This window comes from Mustela nigripes, chromosome 4 (assembly GCF_022355385.1).
Source record: "Mustela nigripes isolate SB6536 chromosome 4, MUSNIG.SB6536, whole genome shotgun sequence".
Taxonomy (NCBI): domain Eukaryota; kingdom Metazoa; phylum Chordata; class Mammalia; order Carnivora; family Mustelidae; genus Mustela; species Mustela nigripes.
In genome coordinates, this window is record NC_081560.1 from 17,223,992 (window position 1) to 17,229,820 (window position 5,829).

At 39.6% G+C, this 5,829-nt stretch overlaps 1 long non-coding RNA gene across 1 annotated transcript in view; it reads right to left on the minus strand.

Annotated features, from left to right (window-relative positions):
• LOC132014916 (uncharacterized) overlaps positions 1-5,829 on the minus strand; it is a 16,593-nt gene that overhangs the window by 7,342 nt on the left and 3,422 nt on the right. The gene's annotated exons all lie outside the window — the stretch shown is intronic.

A 5,829-nucleotide genomic window follows, 5' to 3' on the forward strand; every position in this document is an offset into this window, starting at 1 on the left:
CAAGATCATGACCTCAGCTGAAGGCAGTTGCCCAACCAACTGAGCCACCCAGGCGCCCCAGACAGTTCTCCAAATAAGATATACATGGCCCATGGGCACATGAAAAGATGCTCAATATCACTAGTTATTAAGGAAATGCAAATCAAAACCACAGTGAGGTGCCATATTACACCCACTAGGGATGACTTCAGTCAAAAAGTGTTGAAAAAGAAGTGGAGAAAATGGAACCTTCATCCACGGCTGATGGGAATATAAAATCATAGAGACACTCTGGAAAGTGGTCTGGCAATCTCTCAAAGTTAAGCATACAGTTACCATATGATGCAGCAATCTTACTGTAGGGTGTATACTCAAGAGAACTAAAACATACATCCACACAAAAACTTGTACACAAATGTTCACAAGATTATCCATAATAGCCAAAAGGTGGAAACAACCTAAATGCCTATAAGCTGGTGAATGGATTAATAAAATGTGGCATATCCATACAATTTAATATTATTCAGCTATGAAAGTACTAATTTGTGCTATAACATGGATGAACTTTGGTAACACTGTTCTGAGTGAAAAGCAGTCGGAAGAGACCACATGTTACATGACTCCACTTAAAGGAAATGTCCAGAATAGGTAAATCCATAAAGACACACAATAAATTAGTGGTTGTCCAAAACTGGGGAAGAGGAGAATGAAAAACGAATGCTAATGGATATGGGGTTTCTTTGGGGGCCAATGAAATATTGGATATAAAATTATAGTGGTGATGGTTGCACAAGATCATGACCTCAGCTGAAGGCAGTTGCCCAACCAACTGAGCCACCCAGGCGCCCCAGACAGTTCTCCAAATAAGATATACATGGCCCATGGGCACATGAAAAGATGCTCAATATCACTAGTTATTAAGGAAATGCAAATCAAAACCACAGTGAGGTGCCATATTACACCCACTAGGGATGACTTCAGTCAAAAAGTGTTGAAAAAGAAGTGGAGAAAATGGAACCTTCATCCACGGCTGATAGGAATATAAAATCATATGAATATGTAAGAAACCAGGGAATTCCACACTACAAATGGGTGAGTTGTATGACGAATATTGTATCTTAAAAATATTTTGGGGCACCTGTTTGGCTCAGTCAGTTAAGCATCTGCCTTCAGCTTGGGTCCTGATTGCAGAGTCCTGGCATCAAGTCCCGCATCGGGCTCCCTGCTCCTTGAGGAGCCTGCTTCTCCCTCTGCCTATCTCCAGGTCTCTTGTGAATAAAAGAATAAAATCTTTAAAAAATATTTTTTAAAAAACCATTAATATTTGGTAAAATATCAGCTATATGGGATAAAACTGGAAATCACAGACAACTTCAAGGTTTCCAGACTGGACAAATGTTTAAAAAGAATGAAAATGTTGGACTGAAAAAAATGAGGACCACTGAGATAAACAGTTGGCTTTGTATATGAAAACCACAAAAAATCAACTCTTTTTTATGTAAGGACACATAAGCAAGTTAATCTCAACACTGTATCAACATAAAGAAGCACCAAGTCTTAAAAATAAGAAAGCTAACTCCAGAGCAATCTGACTCTTCTCATCATTTGTTGCTTAATGTCTTCCCCAATCAAAAAGTTACTTCTGTCATTTAGTAAATAAAGCTATAATTTTTACCCAGGGATGGATCCTGGCAATAACCCCAACTGAATACTACCTAACAATTCTGAAAGACTCATCAAATTACATTTTCAATGAGTACACACCCAAACCCAAGTTATGACAAAGAATCTGAACCATCTCATATTCACTGACAAAGGCTTAAGAAATCTAAAAATAATCTCATTAAAAATAAAAAATAAAAGTAATCTCATTTTATTTAGCAAATATTGCTACAACTAGCATTCAACAGGATACCTAAAAATGTTGTATGGTCTCAGGTGAGAAAAGCTACACAATGACAAGAAAACCCAGAAGTATACATTATCTAACATTAATAAAAAAATAAATTGATAGTTTTATTTCTCCATTTAAATCGAGAGACCTACAGAAACTATCTGAAGACTGCTCATTCCAAGGAGGCAAGAAAAAATTTCATCTTTAGTCTTTAAACGTTTCAGACTTGTTGCAAAGAAACTGTGTTTAACATCTGCTTCAAGTAATAATAAAACCCATATTCTATACATTAAAACAAAAACCTGCTGAGGATATAACCTGTATCTCTTCTACTACCACCACAGAGATGTGCATTTTTAAAATATAAGGCCGGTTTTATATTCAATAATTTTCCTTAGATAGTGAAAGGAGGAGGCTGTTAATTCTTCAATTGAGCCAGTAAATTAAATAGGGACATTCATGAAAAAGATAGATCTAACACTTTGGAAAGAGGTCAATCAGGTAGAACCGGTCTGCCTGTTCTCAAAGAAGCTGATTCAAATATTCAAGTATTTTATGAATATCTAAGAGTAGTAATCAAGTAAAGAAGGAATATCTAATTAAATCAATCACACAGTATTAGCTAAGTGCCATGTGCTTAGGAAATCTAAGCATAAGCCATGTTGCTTCTTCCCCTGGAATTTATGATCTATTCTAGAAAGGTAAGACTAAAACAAGTGGAGGCGCAGGGAACAAAACACAGCAGCACATCTCCAAATGATGGTCTGAATGGGCCGCATAGTTCAAGGGCATCATGTTAGAAATTGAACATAATCTGTATGAACATATTAAAGGAGAAAAATCATTTATCATCAGAGGGGGAAATAGCATGATAAAATTCAATAGTCAATCACAACAAAAACTCTTATACTAGAAACAGAAGAGAGGGGATGCCTGGGTGGCTCAGTATGTTAACCGACTGCCTTTGGCTCAGTTCATAATCCCAGGGTCCTAGGATCGAGTCCTACATTGATCAGACCCCTTGCTTAGCAGAAGCATGCCGCTCCCCCTGCTTGTGTGCTCGATCTGTCTCTCTATGAGACCAATAAATAAATAAAATCTTAAAAAAAAAAAAAGAAAGGAATAGAATTCCCTTAATATTAGGAAATACCAGAAACACAAACATCATACAAAAACCCGAGAAGCATTTCCTAGAAAAAACGAGGATATCCACTCTCCTATTGGAAGTCCTAACTTGAGAAAGACAAGAATTGGAAAAGAACACAAAACTGTCATTTTTGCCTTCACCAGAAATATGACTGCCTTCACAGTACTGCATTCATTGACTTACTTCCTTTTTTAAATTTTTTTTAAAAGTCTTACTTATTTAATCTAGGGGCGCCTGGGTGGCTCAGTCGTTAAGCAACTGCCTTCAGCGAATGACTACCTTCGGCTCATGACCTCTGGCCCTGGGATCGAACCCTGCATCGGGCTCTCCGCTCAGCAGGGAGCCTGCATCCCCCTCTCTCTGCCTACTTGTGATCTCTGTGTGTCAAATAAATAAAATCTTTTTTAAAAAATAAAATAAAAGTCTTATTTTTTTAAAGACTTTTTTTTTTAAGATTTTATTTATTTATTTGAGACAGAGATTACAAGTAGGCAGAGAGGCAGTTAGAGAGAGGAGGAAGCAGGCTCCCTGCTGAGCAGAGAGCCGGATGTGGGGCTCAATCCCAGGACCTTAGGATCATGACCTGAGCTGAAGGCAGAGGCTTTAACCCCCTGAGCCACCCAGGTGCTCCAAAAGTCTTACTTATTTAATCTCTATACTCCATGTGGAACTCAAACTCATGACCCCCAAGATCAACAGCCATACACTCCTCTAACTGAGCCAGCCAGGTGCCCAACTTTTTTTTTTTTTTAATTAAAAAACTATTTTAACTAAGCTCTATGCCCAACGTAAGGCTCAAATTCACAACCCAGAGATCAAGAGTTGCATGTTCTACCCACTGAGCCAGCCAGGCACCCTGTCAGTCATTCACTTCCAAGTCAATCTACAAACTATGAGAGCTAAAAGATAGGTAAGATTGCTAGATACAAAAATCAGTACACCAAACTTAGCATTTCCATACATCAGCAACAAATTTGAAAATCTAATTTTAAAAAGGATGCCACTCACGGGACACCTGGGTGGCTCAGTGGGTTAAAGCCTCTGCCTTCGGCTCAGGTCATGATCCCAGGGTCCTGGGATCAAGCCCCACATCGGGCTCTCTGCTCAGCAGAGAGCCTGCTTCCTCCTTTCTCACTGCCTCCCTCTCTGCCTACTTTTGATCTCTACATGCCAAATACATAAGTAAAATCTTTAAAAAAAAAAAAAAAGGATGCCACTCACAACAACTAAAAAGCACCTGGAAATACTAAAAAAAAAAAAAAAGGCTATTACTGAGAGGACAATAAAACAATGATGAAAGACATTTAAGACTAAATTAACAGGTAGGTGGATCATAAGTGATCCACGAGCTTTCTTTATGAAAAGAAAAGCTCCTGAGAAAACATGGGAGTTGAGAGTAGTTGAGGAGGCATAAAAAAAAAAAAAAAAAACCAAAAACAGAGGACAAAGGGAAAACCAGATGGGAAGGTCTGAAGGCAGGAAGGTCCACTGGTGGTCCAGGTTGGTAAGATAGCCTGGTCAGTCTAAAACACAGGAGATATGTTGAAGGGCAGTAGTAAGGGAAAATGGAGTCAGATGAGCAAATCTTGAAAATCAAGTGCAAGTGGTTACTACCTGATGGGACATAAAGGGACATAAAGACCACTGACAGTTTCTGAGCATGTGAATTAGACAATTACTACTAGATGATTACTCTGGCAGCTGCAAGACTGAACAGAACACCAAAAGTATCAAGGGAAACACAGAACTAGAGAAGACAGCCTTACTTTTCTATGGCTGATCAGACTGGAACAGGAGTGCCATGTTTCAATAAGAACAGTGGGGGAGAACCGAAAAACTGTAATATTTGGGGGAAAGAAGGCTAACTGGAATAAACCTGAAACCATAAAGAATAGATGGAAAAATCAGAAATGTTTCATCTGAAGAACAGACTAATGGGGGTCAGGGGGGTTGAGAGAGGTACCAAGATGCTCTTCAAATATGTACAGGGTTGTTATGTGGATTAGAACTGTTCTTTAAGGGGCGCCTGGGTGGTTCAGTGGGTTAAGCCACTGCCTTCGGCTCAGGTCATGATCTCAGGGTCCTGGGATCGAGTCCCGCATCGGGCTCTCTGCTCAGCAGGGAGCCTGCTTCCCTCTCGCTCTCTCTGCCTGCCTCTCCGTCTACTTGTGACTTCTGTCAAATAAATAAATAAAATCTTTAAAAAATGCAAACTATTAAAAAAAAAAAAAGAACTACTCTTTAATACCAAGAACTAGTTAGGGAGACACTGACCAAAAATGATATAGATCATCTGAGGAACTAGAGCACCAATTTCAATGGGAGGTGATGAAACATAAACCGGATGCCCCCTTAGTAGTAGAAACTGACACGTCAGCATCTTAGCAGAAGTAGAGAAACTAAAACAACTCTTCCAACTCAAAACCCACATTCGTACCCCAGCAAGGCTGGTGTAGTTAGTGCCACAGTGGAGTAAAAGACACCTACTCTACAAACCAGGCAGCAGGAACATAAAGATGGAACTCTCATAAGGTGAGTAGAGAAGACCCAATGGCTTAAAACAATAGCTAACATTTACTGAGAGCTGTGTGCAAGGCAGTATTCTCTTTTTCATGAATGAATTTCATAGCCTTATAAGCAGATACTATTATTGCCCAATTTATGTTGGGGAAACTGAGGCAGAGAGCAGAAAAGTAACTTGCTCAAGAATACACAGGGACCGGCGCCTGGGTGGCTCAGTGGGTTAAGCCGCTGCCTTCGGCTCAGGTCATGATCTCAGGGTCCTAGGATCGAGTCCCGCATCGGGCTC